Consider the following 13,577-nt stretch of genomic DNA (forward strand, 5'->3'; position numbering starts at 1 on the left):
GGCCCTACCCCTCTTCGGTGGGGGGAGAAAGTTTGTGTTTGGCTGAGGAATTAGCCAAGCTGAGATGTCTACGGGCCTGTCCAGGATCAGTGAGATAGCCCAGTAGGACGAGATTGGCCGAGATGATACAGTAACCCAAAGGTAGAGCTGAGCCCCCCGCGTACCCCAAGCGCCTCTCCCTGGATCTGAGCTGCCTGTTGGTCAGCGATCGTGCCAGGGAGTGAGGGCAGGCTCCGGGTCTGGAAATGCCTCTCTGCTGTATTCCCTAATCAGATCTCAGTCAGATAACGGCTCAGACCTGGGAACATGAGATTTTAATGTGAAATGAATAAGTACCCTGAGACTGGAGCTTGTCACTGCAGCGCATCTGGAATCACTTACAGCTGGGTAAATTCACTGGGAGCTGCAACACTGAGGTTGAAAAGGAGGCGCACAGCGCGTTCCTTTTAATGTCTAAACAATCTGATGTTGACAAGCCTTTCACATTAACCCCAAAGTGGCAAAGTTTAAACCCTTTATTATCCGATTCGGTTTGGCAAATCATTTAGAGGCTTAAGAGTCCATATTTACAGGGAAAAGGCCAACCTTTTTTTTTTTTTTTTCCTTCTTAGAGCAAGCACCACTAATGTATGCACATGGCTGTTTACTTAGAAGGTTCGAAAGACCTTCAGCAGGCAGGCTCAAGCTAGAGAAAGTGAGTCGATTTTTTTCTTTTCAGGGAGCCCCTAATCTCTTTTTAGAACACAAAAGGCATGACCATTCCAAACCTTGGAAACTATATCAGATTAACCAATAAGTAGAGGAGGAATACAGGAACTCGTTTCCAAAGATTATTAGTCTTCAGTTGAAATATATTGTGTCTTGGCAGCTAACTCTAACTCTGTGTCATTTTCCTAAGGTTTTGCCCAGAACATTATGAGTGATTCCAAAGATGGCAAGTGGTCCTTTGAGTTCTATAGAAGACTACAAAATATTATAGAAGTTAGAAAGCTTTACAGTCGAGCATGGCTTAATAATCATCTATTGGACCTGTTGCCAAATTGGCAAAATTTTAGGGATCTCCATTATAACATGTGGAAGAACATGGAAAAAAGCTGCAAGTGGTTTTTGAGAACGAGATTCAGTAATAATTTAATAATTTTAACCACATCCTTTAAAAGCAATGAAGACATTTTAATTCATCTTCATAAAAAAGCATGATGCAACAGAACTGAGTTTTTAATTTTCATCTGAGGAGAGTTTTAATGTAATTGAATTTATTATTATTTTATTTTAAAGAAGACCAAAACCTCAGAACATGGCAATTCTGACTCGTTCTGGAAAGGAATCTATTTGGAAATTTCTGGCATTGGTTTGAATCCTATCGAAGAAGCTCATAAAGATTAACACCGCAGCATAATTTTGACCACAGCTGTTCATCCTTTAGATGTCGTTTTTAACTTTCCTTTGGCAGCTGTGCAAATTTAGATATGAAATCACCAGTCACCAGCTCTGCTTAAACAGAATTTTTAGATTCTGATGATTTTCTGCCTATTAATCCTCCTCAGTAATTCTGCACACAATGCCAATTTTTACAACTTAGGGTAAGGTTGAGTTACTATAGAAATGGAAAGAAAAAAAAACTTTTATTAAAGCGTGTTGCTTGGCAATATAAAGCCTTTACTTATCTAGCATAATATAGCAGTTTTGAGTTTGGCAAGAAAAAGATGAAAGAATCTTAGAATCTTGTACATAGAAATACATGTAGCACCCCAAAATAAATAAATCTTATTTTTATAAAAACATACATGCAGTCTTAAAACATACAGTTTTAAGAAATGAAAAAGCAGGTTGAGTATTTCCAATGTTTTCCTTAATAACGCCAATGTTTATGATCATAGTAATGACCCACAAAGCATATTACTTAACTTACGAGGGCTTGGATGCTGACTTATCCCCATCCTATTATTTAACCAGTAAAAATCTGCATCTAAATTTTGCCATCAAGAAAGGTGGGACAGGTCTCTGGAAGCTTTGAGACCAGGATGTAGTTTCTTCTTTTCTTTTCTTTTCTTTTCTTTTCTTTTCTTTTCTTTTCTTTTCTTTTCTTTTCTTTTCTTTTCTTTCTTCTTTTCTTTTCTTTTCTTTCTTTTTTTTCTTTTCTCTTTTCTTTTCTTTTTTCTTTTCCTTTCCTTTCCTTTCCTTTTCTTTTCTTTTCTTTTCTTTTCTTTTCTTTTCTTTTCTTTTCTTTTCTTTTTTTCTTTTCTTAACTTGGGCACCTGGTGTTTACAGAATAGGATTTAGAGCTAGTCTGGAACTGCTACAACTTCATTGTGTCTCTGATTTATCTTTTGGCTTTGTATTCCTGGTAAACAACAACAAAAAGGTGATGCTTATTTGAGAAATTGGCGTCAGCTAGTAACAAGAGGGGCGGAGCAGCCAGTAGTGATTGTTCTGGATGAACTATCAGGGATCTTTTGGGAATACTGGTGCTTTGACCCTGATGGCCCTCAAAGTGCTGAGTGTAGAAAATGGGAATTCTCCCCGGACGTCAGAATGTACAAGATGTCAGAAAAAATGTAGTTCTTAGAAAACTGTATTTTTTTGGCTGGGGTGGGCGTGGAGAGAGGAGGGGTGTGTGTAGGAGAGCAGGGCTCATCCTAGCCTCCAGTTCAAGTGTGTTTGTGTATTGTTAGAAGAAAAAAACTTAAAAATATTAATTCAAGGATCTATTGTGAAATCCTTAGTTGAATGGTAAAATTCTCAGTGGCTTATTTAGTTCGCAAAAATGTTGAAAGTTCAAACTCACATCACTTAGTTTTTGGCTCTAGCCACTAGCTAATATCCAAACCACAGGTTTACGCAAACAAGTGTGAGGATGGAGGTTTCACTTTGATAACTAGGGTATCTATTAGTGGTCTCAGTTTATAGTGAGCACAAGGGGATGCACTAGACTTTGATTAAATCTATTTTCTGGTGATGCTCAGGCCTATAGAATGAAGTCCCTGGTTGCTCGAGTCATGACTGGGGTGCTAGGAAGTCAGTGGGAGGTTCTGGCAAGAGCACTGAGTGAGGAGTCCAGGGACTTGGGTACCGCCCTCTGGCTTCCTACCTGCCTATTCCAGCTGGGATCTGGGTGGGTGTGCCTGGGTGAGACGGGTGCCCTGTTTTTGTTGCTTTGCAAATCAACCTTTTAAAATCCAGAGACTGGCTACAGCTAGTGGACTCAGAGATCATCTATAAAATCCGAGTTTGACAATACTATCTCACCTGTCTCCTCCCTCTCTGAAGTTCTCATCTTTAGAAAGAGGTTAAAATCTCTCAGTTTCCATTTGGAACTCTAAATAGAGCTGTGGCACCAACCTCACATTCTCTGAAAAGGAGTGGAGAGCCCTGTACATTTCCTAATGGAAGTGACACACGTGGACTGGCTTCAAGGGGATAAAACAATCTAACGGAGCAGATGGATTTGAGAATTTTGCCGTTTTCAAATTTTGCTTGAACAGAAACATAGCTTCCATTTTTTTAAAGATTTTATTTATTTATTTATTTATTTATGAGAGACACACAGAGAGAGGCAGAGACACAGGCAGAGGGAGAAGCAGGCTCCCTGTGGGGAACCTGATGCGGGACTCCATCCCAGGACCCTGGGATCACGATCTGAGCTGAAGCAGTTGCTCAACCACTGAGCCATCCAGGCGTCCCCATAGCCTCCATTTTTTAAAAAGTTAAACTTGTTGTGTCAATGATTTTACATTCCTTTGGAAAGACCACCTTTTCCTAAGTAATTTTCAAAGGGGAGGCCAGAATATTGCTTAGCAGAAACAGTGGCTGATGTGCACTCAAGTCAGTGGCAGGAAACCAAAAGTTCTGCCTATAAATATGTTCTAGATTAGAACAACATCAAAAGCACTGAAATTGCATAAATAATGTTCTGTTTGGGGGACTGAAGTGGAAAGAAAGGTACTTAACCAAAAAGAATGAAATCAGCATTTAAAAATCCCTCAATACGTATTTTAATGCTTGCCTTTTTTTTTTTTTTAAGTCTGCCCAAGTTCATATTTACCTGCGAGACCCAATTGGCACCGAAGGATGGCCTGAGTCTCACAGGTAAATAACAAATGCTTTTGCAGACTGCCTAATTGTGTTCCAAACCCTGGAAACTGCAGGCCTCGTGGGTAAACGGTGTGCTTTGGCAACTCCAGGAGAAAAGGAGCTCAAGGATGTACGTCTTCGAGTTAGAGCACAGAGCGGAGCCCAGTGCAGGGCAGGAAATCAGACCATCCCACCTTTGGAACTGGGGAGGGGGTAGCGGATTCTGAAATCTAAGGCAAGCTCAGACATGATTTATGACAAAGGTGATTTAAAAGACAACGCCAGGATTGCATTCTACTGGATATTGTGTTTACTTTTATGGAGAATATTCTCTCTTAGTCACTGTTTAAAATTGGCACATGTGGTGGAGCCTGTGACTTTGCACATCCCTGGCACCCTCCAAGCCCCCACCCCGCCGTGGATCCCTGTGGTGTGGTTCCCCGGTGGGGAAGGGGGTGTGCAGCATAGAAGGCTGGCTCTGGGTGCCCGGCTCTGCCTCCTTGTCGTGTGACCTTGAGCCTTGGGCAGCTCACTTCCCCTCTGTGGCCTGCTTTTTGTCCAACTGTATAGATATAAGGGGTGGGGGTGGTTGTCCATAGTTTCTTAAATCTTTTCTAGACATTCTCTGAATAATCTGTGAATTCTGTGTCAGGGTTAAAAGTGTCATGCACCCATTAGGATGATCCTGTGCCGCTCACCTGGATTCCAGAGTTTTGTTCCACTCCTGACAGTCGTGGGCATTTGACCCTCTCAAAATCACCCCAGATCACCCCCAGAGGAATGCACTGTTGTTGTCTGGGGGAAGTGAAGAGAGCTCTTCAGACCTCAGACAGAGGGAGAGCGACTGTACCTCCCTCCTGCCCTAGTCTTAGGTAGACGCAGGTTGTATTTTGTGGCTCCTCAGGCCCCAGGGACGAGAGGACTCCAAGATCCATGATTTTCCACTCGTGCAGCCAAGGCCTCTCCTTCGCCTTCCGAGGGAGCAGCCGCTGCGTCCTCGCTGCTCAGCATCCCTGCCCCTCGTCAGCTGCAGCCAGCTCCGCCACCCTCTTGCAGAGCACTAACCTTTTGATTTAACTTTATTTGCCGCAGCAGGACTATCACCAAAAAGGGAACAATATGCCCTGGCCATCTGGCCCCCGCTGCCCCAGGCGCCCAGGCCGCTGCACGAGGGGGTCCTCGGAGGGGCCGCTTTGCCTTCCCACCAGCCTCACGAGACGGGTGCCCTGTTTTTGTTGTTTTGCAAATCAACCTTTTAAAATCCAGAGACCGGCTACAGCTAGTGGACTCAGAAAACCATAAATAATACAGCAGGCTTTGCTGGAGGGAAAAAAAAAAAAAAAAAACCCAACCCAAAACCAAGCCGAAAAGGTGTATTTATCATTATCCTTAGCCGGTAACAAGTCTAAGATAAAGTTGTGTGGGGTTTTTTTCCCCCCATGACCCTTAAGCAAGTGTGACAGGCATTAACCTATCAATATTAGTGAGTGATTTAAAATACCAACCAACATTTGCCTGCAATAATTTCTGTTGTAAACGACTCCTTCTGGGCCCTCCTACCAATAATTCAGTGCTCATAAATCAGAACCCAGAGCGTGTTGCTTCTCTCTCTCTCTTGCCCTGGGCGATTCTTGAAGTCTTTTTTTTTCTAGGGGAGTCTGGAATCCATTCCCATTGTATTTCTCTCTTCCTCCTGCTGCCATCTTCATACAGGATGTTCAAAAAGAACACACGTCTGCAAAATGAGACAGAACTCCATGCCCCACATCACCACCTTGTTTGGGTGACAGGAGGTACGGGGAGCTTCTTTTTCATCACTCTTTCTGGACACTTTGTCAAGGAGTTAGTCTGGCTTCTGGCGGAGGGAATCCATCTGGATCCTTCCACGTGAGCCAGCAGCTTCGGAAGCTCCACGCCACGGCGGAGAGTTTAGTTTAGGTAAGGATGGTGAGGGGTGAAGATGTTGAATCTGTGGGGAGGTGGGGGAAGCAACAGTGGTGGTCAGTGAGCCAGGAGTGAGTGGCACCGGCCCACGGAGGCAATTGGTGAAAGTTCTGGATGAGTCGGAATGCAGGTACCAACCCAGCCCGAACCAGCAGGCCTCAGCCTCCGGCCTCATTCTTTGGCCCGCATCCTTCTGACCCACATTCTGGCCCACAGAGGCAGCTTGAGTCCACACATGCGACCAAATAAAATACCCACTTCAAGAAAGGTAATTTCTTTAGAGTTAAAAGATTTATTAGGGGAGTCTGAAGAGTGGGGAGGGGGTGTTGGGGAGGAGCTGAGACCCATCTGGTTTGTTGTGGGTCTTTTTTTATTAGAAGAGAGAAAAAAAAATCGCTCTGTGGGTTCATATGTCTAAGGAGAGCTCAATTAAAGTTATTTGCTGGAGCTTAAAATATGCCCGCACCTGCTTCAGCGCTGGGCTCCGAGACCAGCACACTCTCCCAGAAGGCAGAGCAGATGAGGGCTCCTGTCGGGGCGAACAGAGGAGCAGGGCACAGTGTTTCACCTCCACTTTGGTCCCACCCAAGGAGGGGGGGAAAGTCAGCAGTGAGCCTGGAGGCAGTTTCCTGTTTTACCTGGAAACCAGAGCCTTTGGCCTGGCCTGTCAGTGGCTCCCAAGGGCTCTTCTCTTCTGAGAGTGGACCAGAAAGAATGGAACCAGGAGGGGGAACAACGTAGATCGGCTGACATTATCCAAGTCACTCACCTCTATGTGCCACTTCCTTCTTGATAATGTTAGGATAATAAAATCGGTCAGGAAGGTCTATGGTGAGAATAATAAATAATAGTGGCTAATATTCATCAAACATTTGTTATGTGTTAGGAACTGCACTAAGCCTGTTTTACACATCATACGGCTGCATGTCAACCACAATCCTAAAAAATGGGTAATGTTGTCATCCACGTTTCACAGGTGAGGCAACCCGTACAAGGAAAGAGGAGCCACCTTGCCCATGGTTACTCAGCAACCCAGATTCTTCTGACTCCCAAGCCTGAGCTGTTAGCTACCCTGTCTCAAATGAGACTTGTGGGGGAGAAAGAACTTCCAAATAATACAGTTACCATGTCCTGGGAGATGCTCCGGTTAAGCAAACATGATCTCATTTAGGATTTCTTCTGCCTTTTTGCAGTTTCAGTTTAGAAAGTGTCTTCCCAGGATGGGTGCTCCACACATATGGGTGTTGTGTTTCGTGCCAGCCCTGAAAGTACCCCAGGCCCGGTGGCGCTCAGAGGGGTCCTTAGGCCTAGCGCTGCGCCCTCGGAAGACAGGAGTCTCCACTCTCTTCCATGTTCTGAAATAGGTGATTGATTTCAGAGCCTCCCTTTCTAGCTCTTGCTGCTGGATGAATTCTTTTATCCCTGATCCCACTGCCCACTGAATTGGAGCCAGTCCTGGATGTCAGGGAAGCAATTCACCTATGGGGCAGAGGGATTTGCCAACTTTCAGTGATGGATTTTGTTGTTCGTCAGACTCGAACCTAAATCTTCTTAGACAGTTCCTTATTCTCCAGGGTTTGACTTCGGGATATCTTCAGAGAAGGGGTCTGATGCAGGGAGGGTCGAGAGACCAGTGACCATAATCTGCGTTTGAAGAGGACTTTTTTTTTTTAAAGATTTTATTTATTTATTTATTTATTTATTTATTTATTTATTTATTTATTTATTTATGAGAGAGAGAGAGAGGCAGAGACACAGGCAGAGGGAGAAGCAGGCTCCATGCAGGGAGCCCGATGCAGGACTCGATCCCAGGACCCCAGGATCATGCCCTGAGCTGAAGGCAGATGCTCAACCACTGAACCACCCAGGTGTTCTATAGAGGACTTTTTGATTATGTGATTCACTGAGATTTTTAAGTAGCTCTCCAGTGCTGCATCTTTCACAAAATAGCCCACTAGTGAACAGAATAAGTACCACCTACAGCCCAGAGATTTTTTTTTTTTTAAAGCTTTGGCCCTGATTCTTTCAGTTAAGCTGCACATGTAAGTATGTACTGTAGGTGTTCACTACTGTGAGTTCACGGTGTGTGTGCCAGGCACTGTGGTCAGTGTCTCATCTGGCTACGTCATTTAGATTTTTTTAAGATTTTATTTATTTATTCATGAGAGAAACACACACACACACACACACACACAGAGGCAGAGACACAGGCAGAGGGAGAAGCAGGCTCCTCACAGGGAGCCCCATGTGGGACTCCATCCCAGGACTCTGGGATCACTCCCTGAGCCAAAGGCAGATGCTCTACCGCTGAGCCACGCAGGTGCCCCTTATTTAGTTTGTTTAAAAAATATTGTATATATTTGAGAGAGAGAGCATGAGTATGAGCTGGGGGGTGGCGGGGGAAGGGAGGAGGGGCAGAGGGAGAAGGAGAAGCAGGCTCCCCGCTGAGCATGGAGCCTATCACAGGGCTGGATTCCAGGACCCTGAGGTCATGACTTGAGCCAAAGGCTAATGCTTAACTGACTGAGCCACGCAGGTACCCCCTGGTTACTTCATTTAATTTTTACAATAACACTTCTTTGTTCAGGTTCTGTGATCACCCTCATTATACATCTGGATGTATTAAGACTTAGAAATACTAAGAAATTTGCCTGAGTTAGTAAATGGGGGGAGCAGGTTTTGAACCCAGGCAGTCTGGCTCCAGAGTTGTGATAGAACTCCTTGTTGCCTCCCATGGAAAGTGGATAAGGATCCCACCCAGTGTCAGCTCCCATCCAGCAACATGCTGTGTGCACCACTAATTAGAGGTTTGCTTTCCTGGACATATAGACTCATCTTCATTTTTCCGTAGCATCACTGACGATGAATTTATTGATTAGCCCCCCCTTCATCGACTGTAGCTATATCCACTGCAGCTTATCCATTATTACTTCTCCCATCCATTGTTGATATTGACTCAAGAAATTATATATATTCAGGGATAGTGTCTGGGCAGGCCATCTGCGGACAGTCCACAGGAGATGACCGGTGGCCAACCTTGTGCCTGGAAGGGCACTGAAGCTTGTCGTACTTCACTGCCTTGGTGTTGAGAACTCCTCCTTGTCTTCTGGTATGGTGGGGCGTGCTGCCTGCATTTGCAGAGGAAGTGGGTGGCCTTGCTTTATTAATTCTCTCATCACCCAAATGGCAAGAAGGTGGAAATACCCCAGGAGGGAGCAGGATAGACTGTCTTCTCTTAAGAACTCAGGGAGGAGATGGGCCCCTCTCTCATCAGGATGTTGAAGAAGACTCAGGTTTGTGAGACAGTTTAGATGCCTCCACCTCATACTTTATATAATGGAATACAGTCTCCTCTCCCCTCCACCGCCCCAGAGTTTACAGCCAACTTCTCAGATGGCTGTGATATTCTTGCCTTTTCTTGTTGCTTCAATTGATTTTTGTTGTTGTTGTTTTGTAAATACGTGGGTGAGGACAGAGTCCAGGAAGTGGTTTCCTTTCCTAGGATCAGGCTTGGGCTTGGGTGGGAAATGTGTGGAGGGAAAGCAGTGCCTTACACCATATTACCACACTTTACTTTCTCTCCCTGCTTGGGACTGGACACAGGTTGAATGACTTATATCAAATATATCTATTCTTTAAGAAACAATATATTTTTAAAATTGGAGTAGAGCTGATATGCAATGTTACATTAGTTTCAGGGGTACAACATAGCGATTCACCAAGTCTATATGTTATGCTGTGCTCACCACAAGCACAGCCACCACTTGTCACCACACAATGCTATGACAACACCATTGCCTGTATTCCCTATGCTGTACCTTTTCTTCCCATGGCTTACTCTTCCCATAACTGGAAGCCTGTACCTCTCACTCCCCTTCACCATTTTGTTCACCCCTCATTCCCCTTCCCTCTGGCACCCATCGATTTGTTCTCTGTATTTATAGGTCTGATTCTGCTTTTTGTACTCATTTGTTTTGTTTTTAGGATACACATATGAGTGAAATCATATGGTATTTGTCTTTCTCAGTGTGACTTACTTCACTTAGCATAATGCCCTGTAGGTCTATCCATGTTGTCACAAATGGCAAGATCTCATCCTTTTTTTTTAAATTGCTGAGTAATATTCTAGTGTGTGTGTGTGTGTGTGTTGTGTGTGTGTGTGTATGATATCTTCTCTATCCATTTCATCTATTGATGGACACTTAAATTGCTTCCATATCTTGACTATTGTAAATAATGCTATGATAAACATAGGAGTGTATACATCTTTTTGAGTTAGTGTTTTCATTTACTTTAGGTAAATAACCAGTCATGGAATTATTGGATTGTATGGTATTTCTATTTTTAACTTTTTGAGGAACCTCCATACTGTCTTCCACAGTGGATGCACCAATTTACATTACCACCAACTGTTCACAAGGGTTCCTTTTTCTCTAGATCCTTGCCAACACTTGTTATTTCCTGTCTTTTTGATTTTAGCCATTCTGACAGGTGAAAGGTGATATCTCATTGTGGTTTTGATTTGCATTTCCCTGATGATGAGTGATGTTGAACATCTTTTCATGTGTCTGTTGACCATCTGTATGTCTTCTTTGGAGAAATGTCTATTCAGGTCCCCTGTCCATTTTAAAATAAGATTGTTTGGATTTTTTTGGTGTTGAGTTGCAAATACACCTGTTCTTTTATTGCCAGGCTACTAATCAGAATCTCCAGAACTTACGTACTCTCTCCCTGATGGGAAAGATGTTGCTATCCCTAAGGCTTCAGGCCTTGAGCAAAAGCCCTCTTGCCCTTTGAAGAGGGGCCGTGTTGATCCAGAATGAAGTGGAATATGTACCCATGTCTGGTTGCTAGAGGGTTCCCCATCCTTATTTCCCTTGGGCTTCTCACACCTTGCACTGTTTCAACCTACTCCCCAAATAATTATGTAGGGAGGTGACACTCCTCTACATTTATCCTCGAATGAGTTATGGCATGGCCATAGAGTACACTGGCCAACCACAGTCAGTATAACTGAGGGCAGGAAACACTTTGCTTAATGCCGTATCAGAGAACGTCACGGCTGTGCTGTCTTGGTCAGGTACAGAACTTGGGATTTCTCTCTGCTTCACTTGATTTGATGTTTGCCATTCCAGTAAATATCCTCCCATCCTCCACTCAAGGGGACTGAGGCAACCAGCAGAAGGGGTGGCTTTAGGGTCCTATGATGAGTTTATGGATGGCATAGGGAAGAAGGTGGGTCCCCTTGACCAGGGGCTCTAATTCCTCTGGTGACCCTTATAACAGTTGTCTGTCCCTGTGTTTTGAGTCGGAATGGTAAGAATGGAAGTACTGACAGTCCATTGGAGTTGGTACCATCTTGTGTCTGTCGTCTCCTGCTAAAAGTTGACAAATAGGATTTCTCGCAGGGTGCACGCTCAGGTTCGTGGCATCCACTTTTCACTTCATATATTATTTTTGGCAACTAAGGAAAATACATAGAACTCTCAATCTCCAAAGGCGTTGTTAGCATTTCCATGCAACTGGAGCTACTCTCAGCATTGGCCTCGTTGGAGAGCTGGATGAAATAAAAAACACACAGAATCTGCATATAAGCAAAGCAATATATGACAAGATCTGTCAGGGAGTGCTTTTAATGTTGCTTAACAAAATCTGTTACACTAAATCTTTATAGACTGAATAAGTACTGTGAGTTCCAACAAAGTAAACCAAAGTAAACATCGCTCTTATGGGAAATAAAATTCCATGTGGTTAGGGGCAGGGCTGTGATTAATTCAGTGGCAATGAAAAGAGCATGAAAATATAGTAAGGTTATTGACTCCGTCTGAGAAACAATTTAGTATCTGCCATATATATATATATATATATATATATATATATATATATATATTTAAATCGTATATATATATATGATTTAAAACCAAATGATGGGTGATGGGAGAGGAACTGGTGTTTCTCATCTTTAATTATGAATTAATGTACTGATGCTCTAGGTATCATTGCTCCATCAATTATTAATGCTAACCTCGCTACAGAAATCAGTAAGGAAAACAGAGTGATAAAAGGCAGTGCTGCAGAGATGAGGACCGGGTTTCTGTGAAATTCTGTGTGTGTCTGTGTGTGTGTGCGTGTGTTTACCTTTACAACCATTATCTCCTGAACTGGAGACTTCTCAGAGCTCTCTTGGACTGTAGCCTTGCCCGAAGTACATGCTTTCATAATGTGCATTTTTACGTTAAATGATTTTTAATATTCTACATATGGTTTCATGGTTTTAAGTCTCCTCTCTGGGAATGAACAGGGCTGTGGTATTATGATGAATAGTGGATTGTGTCCAGGACACCCACTTACTTCCCTACATATCAAACATGTGGCGCTCCCATTAAACATGGGACTGTCTCTAGAGATTACAGTTGTCCTATCTAATCCAGTCCTGTTTTGTTCCCTTGACCCGGATTGAGAAGGATACATTGTTCTCATACATTCTTCTTTTAATTAAATGCAGTAGATATGTCACGTCCATGAAATATTCCAGGTCTGTTTTCACATCTGCGGACATTTTCTCCTCCTCTCCTTCCATTTGGCTTCTTGGAAGGAAAACCAACCTTAAATGTATGCTTGCATTAATTGATTGGTGGCATGCAATTTGCCAGGACACTTTAGATATGATCTTAATATTTTGTTCCTAATTGTAACAGAATGTGCTGTCGCTGCTCTTTGCAGACATTCACCAAAACCCTTGTCGCCTGTGTCCAACAATTGGCTCGAATGGGCACTATATTCTCATTCAACTTGGCTCATCCAAGTTCCCTTCTACCTTCACCAGTGCTGGAGTTTACAAGCGAATTTTTAGGTGTGGACCTATGCCTCTGTGTGTTTTAAGTTTTAATTGCTGGGGGTGATTTGCTAATTGATCCTATTGATACAAAGTACTGGTCAGGAACCTTCTATGTACATTGCGCTTCACCATCAGCAAAGGAAACCTGATATCTCGTAAAATTATCCATTCAATTATAATTTTAAAATAGGGGAGTAAACTCCTAGCAATTCACAAGAGGCTAAACTAGAGCCCCATTAGAAGGGTACTACAAGTAAACATTATTAATTATAAAAAATTGCCTAAATTAGATTTTTTTCACACCTGCTTCTTGCTTAATTAGCTAGCAATCCACATATTCCATTCAGTTGAACTCTTACTATTTATTCAAGCATACTTGACATTAACATACTGTTTGATGTTTGATATCCTCAGTTTTAATTTAACCACATGACAACAAATGGTGTTTATGAAATACCAGTGAGCTGGAAAAATATCCTGTGTTGGAGTCGCACATGGGACTGAATAGAGAATTTTTCTTTAGGAAATGCTTGAAGGCGATAAAGGAAACAAGAGTCTAGTTTTCTTTAATTTTCCTGTGTTTTTTTTTCTTATTCTCCATCATGCCTCTAAGGGAGCTTCGGAAGGTCCTACAAGGTGGCACCAAGGCTATGAGGCAAGATGTCCTTGGTAATGTTAATGATGGAAAAAGTACTGTCTACATATTAACACCTGGGGAAGA

General features: G+C 43.1%; 1 protein-coding gene across 2 annotated transcripts in view; it reads left to right on the forward strand.

Annotated features, from left to right (window-relative positions):
* Positions 1-13,577, forward strand: part of EBF2 (EBF transcription factor 2) — a 191,392-nt gene that overhangs the window by 67,258 nt on the left and 110,557 nt on the right. The gene's annotated exons all lie outside the window — the stretch shown is intronic.

Source organism: Canis lupus, chromosome 25 (assembly GCF_003254725.2).
Source record: "Canis lupus dingo isolate Sandy chromosome 25, ASM325472v2, whole genome shotgun sequence".
NCBI classification, from domain to species: Eukaryota; Metazoa; Chordata; class Mammalia; order Carnivora; family Canidae; genus Canis; species Canis lupus.